The sequence below is a fragment of the Gymnodraco acuticeps genome, unplaced genomic scaffold (assembly GCF_902827175.1).
Source record: "Gymnodraco acuticeps unplaced genomic scaffold, fGymAcu1.1, whole genome shotgun sequence".
Classification (NCBI taxonomy): domain Eukaryota; kingdom Metazoa; phylum Chordata; class Actinopteri; order Perciformes; family Bathydraconidae; genus Gymnodraco; species Gymnodraco acuticeps.
This window is the reverse complement of record NW_022990205.1, coordinates 221493-240664: the sequence shown is the minus strand read 5'-3', so window position 1 is coordinate 240664 and position 19172 is coordinate 221493.

Sequence of the window (19172 nt, the reverse complement as noted above, 5' to 3'; positions counted from 1 at the left end):
TTTCACTAAATTGAGGAAAACATGTTCGAATTTCATTTGGAATAATAGACGACACAGGCTACGTTTGACGTTATTATACTTACCGTATGACAGAGGACTCAAACTTCCTAACTTCCAGTGGTATTACTGGGCCGCCCAATTACGCAGCATAATGTATTACTTCTCCCCCGACCCAGTCCCAGCGTGGGTAGACATTGAAGCCTTTTCACTTACCCCTAAATTGCCACTTAACTCATACATGTATTCTGCCAATGTTAAAAAGCTCAGGGAACAAACATCTAACCCATTTGTATTGAATATGATCAATGTTTGGTATAAAATTCAAGATGTGCTAAGGGAAAAATCATCAATGTCCCGTTTTAGCCCAATCTGGGGAAATGAACAATTTAAACCAGGAAGAATGGAGCAAGGTTTCCATCATTGGGCAACGAAAGGTCTAACAAAAATAGGAGATATGTTTCAAGATGAAACGTTGATGTCATTTGAACAGTTGCGTACTAAATTTGGCCTTTCAAATAGCAGTTTTTATAAATACTTACAGGTACAAAGCTTTATAACTGCATCCCGCAAACAGTTATTAACTCCCCCACCACTTTCTGAACTGGAACGATTGATCTCTGATAATTGTCATGGGAAAAGGCTTATTTCAGTGCTATATGACTTGTTGGTTTTTAACTCCACTGAATCCTCTACCGACCGGCTTAACGCCTGGAAGGGAGATATACAGGAGGATATTTCCTTGGATGACTGGGGTGTGATATGTACTGAGGCACAAAGACAAACTGCGAATACCAGATTAAGATTGCTACAACACAACTGGTTGATGTGCACTTGTGTACATAACACCTGTGAGATTACATCAGTTTAATAATAACATTCCTGTTATGATTCTGTTTAGTTTAGGTTTTGTTGTGTACTTTTTTGTGTTTTTTCCTGTCTCCCCCCTCCCTTCTCTGTTTTCCTCTGCAGGGCTGGGCTGCAGTCGAATAGTCCATTTAGCTTAGGAACCTTCCTAACGGAGTGAAATGACCCGGAAGTCCCTCAGTGGCAGCCATGATAAGTGCCATTCGAATTCTTTAGAATGAAAGGAAAGGAGGTTTCAAGCTTCCTTTATAACCTCCTTTAGCTTAGGAACCACTGGACCTCCCTTGACGAAAGGAGAGGAGAAAATGCTGCCCCACAATGCCTTGCAGCCGCAGCATTTGACGTCACACAACAGTCGGCCGTTCACGGAAACAATCGATTATGACGGAGAAATTATATCATGAAAGTTACGGTGCTTATTAAGCATTTGAAAACGTATGTGGTAAGTTGCCAAAGTGCTTTGTTTTGAACGTTCATCAGTATTATAATCAAAGAGAGAAATATGAACGTTAGTTTTTACTGAAATGATCAAATAAAGTCAACATTTCACAGTCTTTACTGAGCTGTTTGGGGTTTGTTCAACTTTTAAAAGATGTTTGAATGGTGATATACACAGTGATAGGTGTTAAAGACTAACGTTTATAATAAATACATTTGTATTGATTTTAAGATATTTTCATAGTTCATACAATCATACTGGGATCATTTTTTGTATTAATGTAGACCGGAGGGAGAGGGTGATGAGCATAAGTTTCACTTTCCTTTTTTATTTCAATTCCAACTTTGGTCATGAAGAATATGTTTCTCTGTTGTCCACGTTCATAAAGCAAAGCAACAGCATCAGAGCACGGTGCAAATTATTATTTGACGGTTATTGCTGCTCCCGCTGTGCATAATCTGTGTAATATGTAGCCAATAAATTCCGACCGACCGACCGACCGACCGACCGACCGACCGACCGACGCCAGCAGCAGCAGGGACCGTGTTGTTAGCATCTGGTTAGCTAGCTGCACTAACGGACATACGGAGCTGTTTGTTCCACAACAAGCTGGAGGAGAGCTCTCCTCTCAGACTGAGAGGCTCAGGTGAGCTAAAGGACTCTCTGAGTGTTTAGATCAGGGGTGGGGAACCTTTTTCCTCTCAAGGGCCATTTCAATGTTTACAATATCCTCAGAGGGCCGTACACATTATTGACCTCTGCTTAAAAAAACTCAAATCACAGCCTATTCATTTCATTCTGTGCAAAGAAAAAGCAACCTCTTAATCCAGATATCTCACCATGACTCGTGTATGCATGCACATGCACGGTGTGGCGTGACCACCAAAACAGACAGATATGGACACAAGATGTGTGCAAATGTATTTAATTTCCTATCCATGTGAACATGATTTAAGTGGGGGGGGACCTAACCTCCTCTACGGGGGTCTGGGGGGCATGCTCCTCCGGGAAGATTTTTTTTTAAATGTTGAAGTTAAAAGCATCAATCTGGTGCACTTTGAGAGAAAAATTAGGAGATCTACAGTATGGATACATCTCTCAACACCCATATGAAACAGAACTGTAAGCAGATTTATTTTTCTTTATGAATATTTGACAAATCACTCCCCTTTCAAACTGTATTCTTCTTTATTAATAACAACTTTTTTTTACTGTCATATAGTATTTAATACCTGTTTACTTTATTCTCTTATTTTTGTATAACAATAATGATCATATAAAGATGTGCCTTTACCTCACTGGTTGTAGAAAAAGCTTCTTATATTCATTAGCATAGCTAGCTAACCAGATGCTAATAACAACAAAGTTATTGACTGTATGATCAGTATGACAGATGAACAGATCGCCACTGGGCTTTCAACCAAGCGGCAAACTGTGGGGTAGAGCCGGGAAGCCAATACGGAAGTGCCACACACTGCAGTTCATATATTGGCCGATAGACGATTGCTGCAGAAAGGAGCAATTTCCATAGACCCCCATGTTAAAATGCCCAACTTTACAGCAGAAAAAAACATGTTTCTACCCCTGGCTCCATACATTTTATTATCGATATAGTTATATTCCACCTTCATGATTATGGATCTGTGAGTGAATTGTTTTCTAACGCGACCCTTTTATTTATATTAGGTCTTAAAGTTTGTGCATAAATTAGGGCGTGGTCACATTGAGTGACGGCTCTGTCAAGTGCCTGCCGCTGTTAGCTTCTTGTCTCTCTGCTACCTGCTCCGTGAAGCTAGCTACAGGGACTCTGCCTGCTCAGCTCATCCAGGAAACACAACTTGTAGCCTGCCGTGGTTGTTTGTTCTTCATGCTTATATATCGGACTATTGTGACTCGCTCTGCGGTTAAAACAGACGGGGCATGAATGCGGTTTTGCGGTAAGTGAAATTCTAGTGCTTTATTTATGTGTTAATGATTTTAATCAGCTACGTAATGAATGGTAAGGCTTGGGTTAGCATGTAAGCTAGTGGTAGCTACATCGGTGCTAACGATTGTAATCGTAGCCTCCAAGTTAAAATCATAGAGACATAGACTGTATATATAAAGGTTAAAACGAAATAGACAAGTGTTAAGTGGGATAATACTGTTGAACAAACGGCTTCTGTTTGAGGTTGATAAAATAAGGTTACATCCTTGTAACTTAGAGATATTTTATTATGTAGGTAGAACTGTATGCATCTAAGTTTAATTTAAATTGGCTATGCTCAAGTATGTAGACAAGCTAATGTCGAAGTAGTGTATGTGAAATCAACCTCACAATAAAATGTGTGTATATTACAATTATTAATGTCATATTTCAAGAGGATTACTTAGATATTACAATATGGTTGGTTGAGCTGGAGTTCATTATTGAGCTTACACGTTAACGTCACAGTCATCTGAAGAACGAACCCAAACCTTGTTGTTTTTATTAATTGCATTACCAAATGGGTATCAAATAAACAGTAAGCATTGGTAACACAACTTCCAAAGTTACAGTAAAATAAAAAGGACCCTGACTCGGACAATACACAATCCAACATGTTCAACAGAAGAGAATCAGTTATATTGTTTGTACACATGGTACTTTACATATATATCTGTTTGTTTAAGGTGTCCAGGTGATGCAGACAGGCTGGACCAGAGAGTGAGAGACAGAACTGGACTCCTCACAGCAGTGAACTTCAGCACAGGTACAAAGACTATTTTTTCATACTGTACAAAGAATCAAGAAAGATATTGGTTTAAATGAATGAAGTATTGACTTGAATACACTGATATACATTCCATTAAACAATACTAAATACTAGATCACCTACACATCAGTTAAGTTGAGGGTTTTTTCCATGCAAAAAGTTACATTTAGATGATAACAAGCAATATGACTTTGTCAGCTTTCTAATTTAATGTATTGAAGGCAAAGATATTTAACACATAGTGAGAACTGCTACTATTTATCTCTCAATATTGTCTGTAAAAAACGTGGTAAAAGTTATTCTTTCAGTGAGACAACAGAGCAAGCTTCTACAGTTGCACTACGTTTTGTAACAGTTAAATATTATTTTGATAATAACATATATTTCAATGTTGATGAACTTCATACTGTTCATTCATAATCTGATTGTCTTTGTAGCTCACTGTTGAAATAAAAAAAAACATTACAATTACAAACCTTGTTTTGCAACGTCACAAATAAATGGGTCCAATCTTCAGTCAGATGTGAATGTGTAATCTAACATTTTCAGTAAGAATAATGGATAAAAGGAGTGCAAATACAAATACAATTTATTGAAATGTGAACCAAAAGTTAATCAAATGTTTTAAATAAAAAGCACATATGGACAGAAGGTGTAAACCTATTAAATGTATTAAACACATTTAGTCAAATAAAGTGACCGACTAGGCCTGTGCAGTTGGTATCAGCTTTGCCCAGCATGGGCTCCTCCATCAGGCCTGGTCCTCCCCGCTGAGGAAAGACCCTCAGTCCTCTCCAAACCAACAGACAGGACGTCCATCACACGGAGGTTTCTCCCTGAAGTCTCAGCAGCCCTCTGGACACCACGCTGTCTCAATCCGTCCACACTGAATATGAGATTGGGAAAATGAAAATAATAAATGCTTTAGACAATAAGAAACATAAAGTTGACTGTTGAGTTGCTCAGTTTTTTTAGATTGTCAATACTATTACTGTATAACTAATATATCAGGTTAAGAGGCACATTCAAATAAAGATTGGTCTTTAAATACATTTTGTCTTTTGAATTGTTTGTCTAAAGTCAAGGATCTAGAACTGGTACTTAGTTTTAATGATAGTCTGGTTATTATGCTGTTTGGAGGAGGCCTCACAGGTAAGAGCACTAACTAGCTACCATCACATGTACCTTAGCTTGACTTAAATGTATTAAACGTATAGTTAAGTGATATCAAAATATAAATAACTAATGTCATGCAAACATATTAATATCTGCTTGATTCCAGTGTTGAATTTAGCACAATTGCATACAAACGTTAAGGGGTTTTAAGATTCTGAAGTATTATGCTAAAAGCTCAATAACTTAGATTATTATTTATAGTTTTGCTGAATAGTTTCATGTCCGCTTACCTTAGAAACGTAAAATGCGACGGCAGCGTGCAGATGGGGAGCATGTTAGCTTAGCTTGGAAGCTTCAGCTAGCTCTGGAACTTCCAGCTCGGTGGCAGCAGGTCCCGCCTCGGCTCCGCCTCTTTGCCCTTATTTGGAGAAGGCGGGAGTTGAACTCTGGCGTCACTGTCGAGCCGTTAGTGGCCGACTCCGCCTACTAAGGGCTTCACGGCAACTCTGCAGAATCCTATGGGTGACGTCACGGACCCTACGTCCATTTATATATACAGTCTATGCTTTCAACTAAACACAGACACGCAGAAACTGCGGCATGTGTACTGCTCCTTATCGGTACTGCAATTTCTGAAGTGCTGTAGTGCGTTCTGATGCTCTCCGTCAGAACTGCACCCCTGTCAGTCGAGACCATAGGTCAAGACATATACCACGTGATGACACGTTAGGCTTGTGTTGTGTTCAAGGACCCTGACCTTGGCCAGGAAAAACAGGCACTCGCTTGTTTAATTTTTTTGCGGTCTAGATTTCTTTAAAAAAATTCTTTTTTGCGTGTTTTTATAAATTACCTCGACTAACCAAACCTCGTACCAAATTGTCTCGCGGGCCGTATACGGCCCGGAGGCCGGAGGTTCCCCACCCCTGGTTTAGATAGTTAACTTTAGTCTAAGTTATCTCAGTGGGTCTCAAACGGTTTGGTCACAAATTATTCAAAAGATTATTTCCGCGGCACACTTTCATATGATCATTATCGTTATAAAAAAAATAAGAGAATAAGGGAAAAACAGTTATGAAATACTATATGGCAGTAAAACAAGAATACAGTTTGAAAGGGGAGTGATTTGTAAAATATCCATAAAGAAAAAGAACATCTGTTTACAGTTGTGTTTCATCTGGGTGTTGAGAGATGTATCCATAGATCTCTTAATGTTGCTCTCAAAGTGCACCAGATTGATGCTTTCAACTTCAATATTTAAAAAAAATCTTCCCCCCGGACCCCCCTAGAGGAGGTGAGGTCCGCTCCCCACTCGTAAAAAAAAATAGCACTTTACCCCTGCCTATATGCCGTGAGCTGATTATCGAGCCTTCATTGTAACAGTCGCGGGTGTACTTTGTGTTTGCGTGTGGGGAGTGCTTTTTTGCGTGCTCTATAGTGCCCGTAATAGTGTTCACTGGAGTCCAGTACCTCAGCACCCCCACTCAAAATACCTTCCCGCGCCTCTGCAGTAGTCCCTCGTTCTTATTAAACATCCATGTTGTAGTCCGCTGTATAGCAAACTGTAGTTTCCATAGTTTCCCCACAGCAGCAGACGCACAAAATGACGTCCGCTGGTGCATCATAAACACGTTGAATAGTGAAAGTGCAGTCGGATTCTCTAAAGCACCGCCGTCTCTTCTCCTAAATCCTTTTGAATTCTCCTATCCACTATCCCTTAACCCCGTGACGTTTCACTCAGAGGTCAAGGAATAGGAGATAGGGTTAGAACTTAGGAGCTGATTTTTAAACTATCCGAACGCAACCCTGGTGTGTGACAGGGAGTTGGATGGCTCCTCCCAGTAGCAGACGAGGCACACCTGTTTCCACTCACCTCTTCACCTGTAGATATAAAAGCCTGGTCCTCATGCCACTTCCCTGCCAGTTCATTCCTTTGTGGTTCGACTCTCCGGTGTGTCTCGCTGCTCTCCTCGTCTTTTGGATTTATTGTTTGGATTTTTGCCTCCTGTCCCTGACGTCTCAGTGCCAGCCAACTTCCTGACTCCACTGCCGTATTTTTCTGTTCTTCTGCTTGAATAAAGCTTTTTGTTTTTTACCATCTCTCTCCAATCTTTTGCTTTGGGGTCCAATATTCTATAGGTCTTAACAGAATTATCTGGCCAAAGCATGAGACTGAGAGATTGAAGCAAGCTATTTCGACACAGGGAGCTCGTGTGGGGCAGCACGAACAAGCTCTGCAAGGTATCATGGAATCCCTCTACAACCTTACTGCCGGTTTCACTCAACTCAGCGGCCGCTTGGACCAGTCTTTCACCCAGCTCAACACTCTGACGGCTCCAGCTCCTGCGCCACCGCCTCCAGCTCCTGATATTCCAGTCATTCATCCCGGCCAACCCCGTGAACCATTCATCCCCACCCCTGTTAGGTATTCAGGTAATTCAAGGACATGCAGTCAGTTTCTTCACCAGTGCTCCCTAGTTTTTGATCAGCAGCCTTTAACTTACTCCTCTGACAGAACTAGGATAGCTTTCGTTATGAGTTTGTTATCGGGTAAAGCAGCTGCATGGGCGGTGGCCATAGCCAAGAGTAACCCAGCTATCTATAACTCTTTTCCTGTGTTTGAGACCGAGATGCTCAGAGTTTTTGACCACCCGCTTCAGGGTAAGGAGGCCGGTAATCGGCTCCTTTCTTTACGCCAGGGTTCTGAGTCAGTCTCCACTTACTCAATTGATTTCCGCATTCTCGCAGCAGAGAGCGGGTGGGATGAGACAGCTCTACAGATAGTTTTTTCCCGTGGATTAAACGAGGAGTTAAAGGACGAGCTAGCTGCTCGAGATGAGACACCTGCCGAACGTGAACGCCGCTTCCTCCAGAGGCTCTGCATATACTGTGGCCAGGCTGGCCACATTCGAGCCAACTGTTCCGCTCGGCCAAAAGAGCAGGCTCAGCAGCCAGGGGAGGGGCGCTGATGAGCCATACTTCTGTCTCCCCTTCCCACGCTAATCGCCTCCAGTTAAAGGGTACGGTTTCTAATTCTCAAGTTTCCCTTCCTCTCCAAGTCTTAGTTGATTCAGGGGCTGATGAAAATGTTATTGACTCTGACGTTGTTTTCCAGTCTAATCTCCCCTCAGAACCCCTTCCCGAGCCCAAGAAAAAATGTTCTCTTGATGGTAGGCTTCTTGCCCGTGTAACTCACCGTACTGCCCCAGTGTCATTGTTACTCTCAGGTAATCATCACAAGACCATTTCCCTTTATCTCATTCCCTCACCCCTCTCTCCGCTGGTGTTAGGTCTCCCCTGGCTTAAACTCCACAACCCACACATAGACTGGACCACCTTATCCATCGTCAATTGGAGTTTGTTCTGCCACTCTCACTGTTTACACTCTGCCATACCCACCACTGTTACTTCCAAACCTGTTCCCCCCATACATGTTGACCTCACGTCAGTTCCCTCTGAGTATCATGACCTCCAGGAGGTTTTCAGCAAGGATCGTGCCCTGTCTCTACCACCTCACCGACCTTATGACTGTGGCATTGACTTGCTCCCCGGTGCTCCCTTGCCTTCGAGCAGACTTTATAATATCTCCAAGCCTGAGAGGGAGGCCATGGAGACTTATATCACTGACTCTGTTTCTACTGGTCTCATTCGCCCTTCTCGCTCTCCATTGGGGGCGGGGTTTTTTTTTGTTGACAAGAAGGATAAGACTCTACGCCCCTGTATTGATTTCAGGGGCTTGAATGACATCACTGTGAAGAATAAATATCCTCTCCCGCTCATAGACTCAGCTTTTGGTTTCCTCCATCAACCCACCATCTTCTCTAAGTTGGACCTCCGAAATGCCTACCACCTAGTTAGGATAAAGGAGGGAGACGAGTGGAAGACTGCGTTTAAGACGGCCCTGGGACATTTTGAATATTTAGTTATGCCTTTTGGGTTAACTAACGCCCCTGCTGTGTTTCAGGCACTCATTAACGATGTCCTTCGTGATATGCTTAACAGATTTGTCTTTGTGTATCTTGATGATATCCTCATCTTCTCTCGTGACCCCCAAGAACATGTCCAACACATGAGGTTGGTGCTGCAGAGACTTCTGGAGAACAGACTTTATGTTAAGGCTGAGAAGTGTGCATTTCATGTTTCCTCTGTTTCATTCCTGGGTTTTGTGGTGGAGAACGGACAGATCAGAGCCGACCCTGCCAAAGTCATGGCAGTGGCCGAATGGCCCACTCCTACAATGAGAAAGCAACTCCAAAGGTTCCTTGGTTTTGCCAACTTTTACCGCAGGTTTATTCGTGACTATAGTCGAGCAGCCGCCCCACTCACCAAGCTCACCTCAGTTAAAGTTCCCTTTGTGTGGTCATCTGAAGCTGAGGCTGCTTTTGCTATGTTGAAGTGTTTGTTTTCCTCTGCTCCTGTGTTATCTCACCCTGATTGTTCAGCCCCTTTCGTGGTCGAAGTGGATGCCTCCGACACTGGTGTAGGGGCAGTCCTCTCCCAGTGCTCAGCCTCCGACCAGAAGTTGCATCCCTGCGCCTTCATTTCCCGCCGGCTCTCCCCGGCAGAAAGAAACTATGATGTGGGAAATCGGGAGCTTCTGGCAGTAGTCTTAGCCCTGCAGGAATGGAGGCACTGGCTTGAAGGCACGGCTCACCCGTTTGTGGTATGGACGGACTGACCACAGAAACCTATCTTATCTCCGTTCTGCTCGCAGGCTCAACTCTCGCCAGGCTCGGTGGGCACTTTTTCTGGGCCGGTTCAGCTTCACCCTCACCTATCGGCCAGGCTCACGGAACATCAAGGCGGACGCCCTGTCACGTCAGTTCGCTCCTCCGGTTGAGGAGCCATCCGTGGGGACCATTCTTCCATCCTCCTGTGTGGTGGGAGCAGCCAGGTGGGAGGTTGAGAGGGTTGTCCAGGAGGCACAAGAGGACCATCCAGCTCCTGAGGATTGTCCACCGGGTCGGCTGTTCGTTCCACCGCATGCCAGATCTTCAGTGCTCCAGTGGGGACATGATTCTAAGATAGCTTGCCATCCAGGAGTACTTCGGACTCTAGGCCTCCTCCAACAACGCTTCTGGTGGCCCTCCATGTCCTCTGACGCCAAGAAGTATGCCGCCTGCTCCATCTGCGCCCGCAATAAGGCATCCCACCGCGCCCCTGCTGGTCTTCTCCGCCCTCTTCCCATTCCTCATCGGCCTTTGTCTCACATCGCCATGGACTTCGTGACGGGTCTTCCCCCATCGGAAGGAAATACAGTTATCCTGACTATTGTTGACCGCTTTTCCAAGGCCGTACACTTCGTTCCCCTACCTAAATTACCTTCTGCTCTGGAGACTGCTACACTAATCACCCAGCATGTTTTTAGATTGCATGGCATTCCTCTGGACATTGTTTCTGACAGGGGCCCGCAATTTGCCTCTCGAGTCTGGAAAGCCTTTTGCCGGGCGTTGGGGGCGTCGGCCAGTCTGTCATCAGGTTACCACCCGCAGACCAATGGCCAGACTGAGCGTGCTAATCAGGACCTGGAGGCAGCCCTTAGCTGTGTCTCTTCTCACCATCCAGTCTCCTGGGCCTCCCACCTGCCTTGGGTTGAATATGCCCACAACTCCCTGGTTTGCTCCGCCACAGGGATGTCTCCATTCATGGCTTCTGTTGGGTTCCAACCCCCTCTCTTCCCCACCCAGGAGAGGGATGTGGCAGTTCCCTCAGTACAGGGGCATCTTCGGCGGGCCCGCATAGTCTGGCATGAAGCTCGGGCAGCTCTCGCTCACACTCCTGCTCTCAACCAGAGACTTGCAGACTGCGATCGCACTCCAGCCCCGGACTACCAGCCCGGCCAGATGGTCTGGCTGTCCTCCCGTGATCTGCCACTCCAGACTGACTCCCGCAAACTGGCACCCAGGTACATTGGCCCGTTTGTCATTGAACGGATTATTAACCCCGCTGTGGTTAGGCTCAAGCTGCCTGCTGCCTTGAATGTCCACCCAGCATTTCATGTCTCCCTTCTCAAACCAGTTTCCTCCAGTCCTCTGAGCCCTCCGGCCGAGCCCCCTCCTCCCCCCCGGATTATTGACAATCATCCTGCTTTCACCGTCCAGCGGTTGTTGGATGTACGAAGGCGAGGCCGGGGGTTCCAGTACTTGGTGGATTGGGAGGGGTACGGGCTAGAGCAGTGGTTCTCAAACCTTTTTCAATAATGTACCCCCTTTGAAACAAATATTCAGCCAAGTACCCCCTGATCAGCGCAAAAACTATTTGTTAGGGGGAAAATGCCTATATAAAGAGGTACAGCACAGCGCTGCACCACCAGAGTCTGATTTATTAAAACAACAACAGTAACTGAGAAACACTTAAATGCTACATTTCAAATGTTTACAATCCGTCACTAAATTCATGGCAAACCAATTTTAACATCATGCAATAACACTAAGACGACATTAGTTGCATTGAACTAGTGTTAATTTCGTCAGCTATTTTTTTATTTAGTTTTAGTCTTAGTCCTGTGTTAAATTTCCTTTTTAGTTTTAGTCATATTTAGTCACCTTCATCCTGTTTTTATTTAGTCAAGTTTTAGTCGACTAAAAGTCTGAGCATTTTAGTCATATTTTAGTCAAAGAAAACTAATTATTTTAGTCTACTTTTTGTCAATGAAAACTGTTGAGTCTTTTTTTAGTCATCAGATTATATAGAACATTTCAGTCAAACTAGTCTAGCCAAAACCAATAATTTGTCATTTTAGTATATATAAATAAATAAGATGATGTCTTGTCCTTATTTGATGAAAAACACAGGTTGAATGATTAAGAATGCAACTTTGCAGAGAGTATCTGGCATCCCAAGCCCTGTTGTTGCCATTTTATTTTCTGTTAAATAAGGTTAGGTAGACCATGAGTTAGACCCGAGTCTTCTTGACAGTTCATATTGTGCCGCTGCTCGGTGTAATGCAAATGTACCGCCGCGCGCAGCACAGACACACAGCTGCTGCCCTGCCGCAGCACCGGAAATGGAACTGCTGGGAGAAAAACTGACTATCAGAGATGTAACGTTATCTTTGATAATATTTCGTCTCCTCATTTTTCGTCAACGAAAGTAAAGAGAGATTTTGGCATAGTTTTTATTTAGTAAACTACATTTTCGTCTCGTCACTTTTCGTCAACGATATTGCATGATGATTTCGTTACATTCCGAGACCTGCGCAGACCTGCGCAATTTCGATCAACGTCTTGCTCGTGCGTTGCATGATGGTTAGTCATTTTGTCCGACTTGCTCTGGAGGCTCGCCTACATGAGACGTTGAAATCTCGCGGGACAAAGACGCCCGCAGCCTGAGAGCGAGGTGCGGCGAGGCGGCGCAGTTCCTCTCCACGGGCTGCGGAAGCGAAATGCTTGATGGGAAACGACTCGCTGGTATCTCGAGCTGAGCGCTCATTGGTGGGTTTTACCACGTGCTGCTGATGAAGCTCTCCAATTGGCTGGGCAAAAGTTTGTTGTTGTTTTGTGTCAGTTTTACGTCGCCACTTCCATTCACATTTTTCATCATTGTTCCACAATATTTATCATCATTAAATTAATATCCATATATTTTATACTATACTTGCACTGCTTACCGTTTCATACTTTATATATCTTAGCATATTCATACACACTGTTCATACTGCTCTCAGGCTGCTGTGTATATCTAGTGTATTCATACCCCTCACTTTTTATTCATCATTCAATTCATTCTATATTTTATTCTGTAGATTGTGTACATTACTTTTCACTTTACTGCTTGTTGCACCTGGTTAGAAGCTAAACTGCATTTCGTTGTCTCAGTACCTGTAATATGTGCAATAACAATAAAGTTGAATCTAATCTTGAGCAGGAACAAATGTATTTACTTAGTACATATCTGACATTAACGATTAAACACATGTGTGCATTCTTTATAAATGCAAACCGAGTCAAGCCGACTCCGGAGGCAGCAGTATGCACCTTCAAGCTGTTTGCAATCCGCCAAAAAACCGAGAGAAGAAGAAGACGAAGCCGACTCTGAGTTGTCCGACTTCAGGCAAGCTTTTTGAGACCTCCCCCGGCTGCGATCGGCTATTCTCGTCTACTTTCGAGGCGAGCCGCAACGCGTCTCAAACAAGCCTATTGTTTACTGCCGTCGGTGCCGTCTTGTAATCGTCTCGTTTTCGTCATGGAAAAAAAGGTCGTTGACGAACATATTTCGTCATAGTTTTAGTCAACGAAATTGACACTACATTGAACTGATCTTTTTAATAGGCTAAGTTGTTCTTACAACGTAGTGAGAAACATGGGCTTGAGCTTCACTGAGGATCTTTGTCATTCTGACAGGGAGGCAACTGCAGTTATTACACTTTGCGTTTTGAAATATGTGTAGGCTGTTAATATAAAATCCACACTGCTCAAACTTCCTTACTTTTCCTAAAATGTATTTATTTATTTTGGGGCGTGGGGAATGAAGAGAAAAAGATATGAGCATTTTATGAGCATGGGATTTTGACCCCTCATATAAACATATGCATAATGCTGCGCTATACTTTGCAGCCACACGCCGTTGCCAAGCAACGCTTATTGTTTAGGTCCTTTGATAAGCAGGCAGTCATATAATTAACTAGAACTAGCTAGATCTGATAGATTTGGACAAAAACGCGAGTGAAGTCTAACCGGACGAGAGAGAGAGATCAGATCAGCTGCTGCTGACGGAGAACACGCAGCTCTGCATGATCACAGCTCCCCGCTGTGACGGACCGTTGAGTGGAGCAAAATTAAATACACTAAGAGTTAGACCTAACACACTTAGCTATTTCATCTACTCTGGAACAAGCTAAACTAGTTATCAATATATGTATTCTTTACTGTCGGGTCACTTATTACAGGTTCAGCGAGCTGCACGAGCCTGACGGGCTGTCAGGAGAGGGAGAGGAAAAGAGAGCACCCCGTTTATTGTTCCCATTTTATTATTCAGAATTACTGTAAACCTTTAAATAAAGTAGTTCATCTACTATTAGCAGTTTGTTTAAATGCATTAATTATGTTTTTATTTACATAAAATAAATCTCACGTACCCCCTGCAGTACCCCAACGTACCCCCAGGGGTCCGCGTACCCCCATTTGAGAACCACTGGGCTAGAGGAGCGTTCATGGATCTCCCGCTCCCTGATTTTGGACCCTGCTCTCCTTAGGGACTTTTATGAGAGGTGCCCGGACAGGCCTGGTAGGACGCCAGGAGGCGTCCGTTGAGGGGGGGGGGTACTGTTATGATTCTGTTTAGTTTTGTTTTTGTTGTGTGCTTTTTTGTGTTTTTTCCTGTCTCCCCCCTCCCTTCTCTGTTTTCCTCTGCAGGGCTGGTGTGTGACAGGGAGTTGGCTGGCTCCTCCCAGTAGCAGACGAGGCACACCTGTTTCCACTCACCTCTTCACCTGTAGATATAAAAGCCCGGTCCTTATGCCACTTCTCTGCCAGTTCATTCCTTTGTGTTTCGACTCTCCGGTGTGTCTCGCTGCTCTCCTCGTCTTTTGGATTTATTGTTTGGATTTTTGCCTCCTGTCCCTGACGTCTCAATGCCAGCCAACTTCCTGACTCCACTGCCGTATTTTTCTGTTCTTCTGCTTGAATAAAGCTTTTTGTTTTGTACCATCTCTCTCCAGTCTTTTGCTTTGGGGTCCAATATTCTATAGGTCTTAACAATTCCAGATATATGTACTAAGTGTGAACAGTCTAAAGGGACACTTTTTCACTGCATGTGGGAGTGCAAAGAGATTGCAACTTTCTGGTGCGAGATCTCACAAATAATTCACAAAATGCTAGATGTTAAGATACCACTTGATCCTAAATTGTTTATTTTTGGACTTTACCCCTCCACCCCAGTCATAACAAAGAATAAAAAGAATCTCATAAACATGTGTTTACTCCAAGCAAAACGCTCGATTGCCTTGTCATGGAAGAACACTCAGAGGTAATTGCTAGAGAGTAATTGCTGTTCTATGGAAAAGATAACGTATATTCTGAAAAGGAAAAATGAAACCTATGATAGGGTTTGTGGCCCGTTTACTCAACTGTTAGGTGATATTAATGTGTCAAACATGCTAAGAAATAACAATGGGAATCCATGAGAGCGATCTGGTTGAATGGAAAAGTAAAGTACTTCTTAAACTACTGTGACTATGTACACTTTTTAGGATAATGTTGCTACTGCCCAATTTTATTTTTATTTTTTAATTTCATTTCATTAATGTCTCTTATTTTTATTATATATTTTATATTTCAATTTTATTTTGGTAATGTCTTTTCTTTGTCTCTGTTTTTCACATAATTTGTTTTATTTTAATGTTTCGTTGTCGTACGTTTTGTAAGGGATGGTGTGTCTTGTTGTTTAAAAGAATGAAAAATGAATAAACATATTGTTTAAAAAAAAGAAGAGCAAACAGGAAGTGTCCAGGGTGTGAAGAGTCTGCAATTATTTTTTGCCTGCTCTGTTGAGGCAACGTTGGCTGAAGAGTTCGTCCAGAGAAGGCAGTGAGCAGCCGATGACCTTCTGGGCTGTGTTGATGACCCTCCGAAGGGCTTTCCTGTCCTTTTCTGAGCAGCTGGCACACCACGTGGTTAGGCAATATGCCAGCACACTCTCTATGGAGCAGCGGTAGAAAGACACCAGAAGCTCCAGGTTGTTTTGCCTGAGGATCCTCAGGATGTGGAGTCGCTGGGCCTTTTTCACAGATGTTGTGGTGTTGATAGACCAGGATAGATCTTCAGCAATGTGTGTGCCGAGGAACCTGAAGGCGGGAACCCTTTCCGTTGCCGTTGATGTACAGTGGATCTGGTGTTGTGCTGTTTTTCCTGAAGTCTGAGTTATTTTGTTTTTATGGAGTTCAGAACAAGGTTATTATCTGTGTTAGAGAATATTTCTTCTTTCTTCCTAAGTGTCAACGAATAATTCTTCCTTACTCCTAAGATATTTAACATTTACTGTGTGTTTACATTTACGATCAGCCCTGCTTCTTATCTTCCGTAAGGAATGTGATAATGCAGTCGTATGTTGATACTATAAGTTTTATGGCTTGACCTAGCGGACATAGGGGGTTTTACGCTAAGCTCCACAGATGAGAGAGACATCTCCTGTGTCTCCAGATGTTAACGCCCCATCTCCCCAAATACTCTCTCTGAACTAGTTAAAAGGTCTATCGAGAGTTATGCTGGTCAGAATTGACATGACAACCCACCCGTGCAGTCAGAACCTTGTGCTGCTGTGACTTGTGATATGAATTCTCCGGCCGTTGACTTGTAATAAACTACCAGTGTTTGACATCAAAGCTCCAACTCTCCTTGTGTCTCTCTGAGTCCTGACTCTCCATTGCTGCAGAAGTTTCCCTTACAATCTGAACACCACACTGCCAGTCTCTGGATTTCATCCCTGTAGGGCTGACTCATCTCCTCTTGTGATCAGTCCAACCACAGTTGTGTCGTCCGCTAACTTGACGATGGTGTTGGTGGGGTGAGTGGGGGCACAGTCATAGGTGTAGAGCATGGGGCTCAGCACACAGCCTTGTGGTGAACCGGTGCCGAGTGTGAGGGTGGAGGAGAGGTGAGGGCCTATTCTCACTGTCTGGGGGCGGTTAGTTAGGAAGTCCTTAATCCATTGGCAGATGTTTGGGGAAAATCCTAGGTCAGATATCTTGGAAACCAATCTGCCCGGGATGACTGTATTAAAGGCAGAACTGTAATCAACAAAGAGCATCCTCACATAGCTCCCCTAGTGTTCAAGGTGGGACAGTGTACTGTGAAGAACAGTGGCGATGGCATCCTCTGTAGACCTATTTGCTCTATACGCAAACTGATATGGGTCAAAGATGGGTGGGAGAATGGTTTTGATGTGCTGCAGGACCAGCCTCTCGAAACACTTCATGATGAGCAGTGTGAGTGCTACCGGACGGTAGTCGTTGAGGCTGGAGATGATGTTTTTTTTTCGGCAGAGGGATGATTGTGGCAGATTTCAGGCACGAAGGGATGAAGGATTTGGAGAGTGACGGGTTGAAGACCTTTGTGAAGACCTCCGTAAGTTGGTCTGCACACTTCTTCAACACCCTTCCCGTCATGCCATCAGGGCCTGCAGCTTTCCTCGGGTTCACCGCTCTGAGCAGACGCCTCACATCATGCTCCTGCACAGCGAGGGTGTGACTGTTGGATGCTTATGAGGTTGTTGTGTCCGTCTCTACTGCATTGACCTCAAAACGAGCAAAGAAACAATTAAGTTCCTCTGCCAGTGAGGCGTCCCCGTCAACCGTTGTGCTGTTATTGTTCTTGTCAGAGAATAATTATTCCTAGATATTTAACCTTATTGCCTGTTGATGTTTATAACCAACCCTGACTCTGTTATCTCCTTTAAAGAATGTGCTGCTGCACTTATTCTCAGTTTATGACCGGTCAACTCTCGGTCACAGAGCCTAAGAGTCAGGCCAGTGATTCAGTGTCTCCAGATGTTGGGGATATCTCCAGTGTTCCCAGCTGTTGATTAACTCTCGTAAACTAGTTAAAAGGTCTATCGAGAGAGAGGCTGGGCAGAATTGATGTGGCAACTCTCCGGGCAGTCAGAACCTCTGGCTGCTGTGACTTGTGATGTGAAATTCTCCGACCAGTGTTTGACATCAAAGCTCCAACTCTCCTCGTGTCTCTCTGAGTCCTGACTCTCCATTGCTGCAGAAGTTTCCCTTACAAATTGGCGTTGTCGGCAGGATACCAACAAATCTTCAGAACTGGTAAGTGTCATTTCAAATCCACATTTGGACATTGCCTTACCAGAATCTGTGATTGACGGTATCCTAAAATTACCTGTGAAACTGAGCGGTTGTATGGAAGCAAACAAGAGACAGAAGTATTCGAATTGTATTAGACACCGAATTTATAGCATTGAAAATAATTACTTTGAAAATCATGTATCTGAATGTTTTTGCTCCGAATTTACCTATGTGAAATAAAAATGTAAAAATTCAAGTGAAAAAAATTCGAATGTTCAAATTCAGATCCCAAAAATTCGACGTCAAAAAATTCGATGTCAAAAAATTCGATGTCAAAAATTGCGATGCAGCATCATCCGGGCTACTCAGACAGGATAAGCAATCGAGCCCTAATGCAATCAAACTGACTTGGCCTATCAGAGCACGGCTTTGTCAGTCATGTGATCACAACAACCCGGGAGAAAAATGACGGAGAACAGCGGGGTTCGGCGCTCGGGTAAGTAGTCAGTTTGTGCTCTTTATCTTACAAGCAGTGAGGGCTCGACAGCATTTGTATCTTACATTAGCTAAATGAGTGAAGTAGCCTTGCTGTTAGCAAGCTCCGTAGTTATCATTAATTGAAGTGAATCACAACGTTACCGTGTCCTTTTGTGTGTGTGTGTGTGGGGGGGGGGGACGGTTTGCAAAGTAACGTAACGATCACTTCGGTTAGATAAGTCAAGTAGACCATGCTACACTATACGAAATACTCTCTTACAAAAGCCCTGCATTTAAACATGTTAATGTTACTTTAGTAAAAGTATGCTAGTATAATTAGCAACAAGTGTTGTTAGAGTATTTAAAGTAGACACAAGTTATTCTATTATATTATATCATTTGATTTATTGTTATTACCGATGCACGAGTTGACTTAACTGTTGTAGTTGGAGCTCATTTGAACAATGAGCTAACTAATTATTACTTTCATAATGGTGTAATGTGCTGACTATTTTCTACATTAATAGATGAAGGTCTGGTTTGTTCAAACTCTCAAAATAGTAGGACCAGAGCCCTAGAGACTCTGAGTAGGACATGCTGTCATAATTACCCAGAGTCCGAAGTGACACCTTTACAATGTTAAAGCTGTTGGATAAATGTAGTGACGTAAAAACTAAAGTATTCAAGATAGTGTAGTGGAAAAGAGATAATGTTTTTTTTTTTTAAATGTTACCAAAACAAAATCTCTTGTTTTGGACTGACAGTAATGATTCAAGAAATAGTAGATAAATAAATACACACA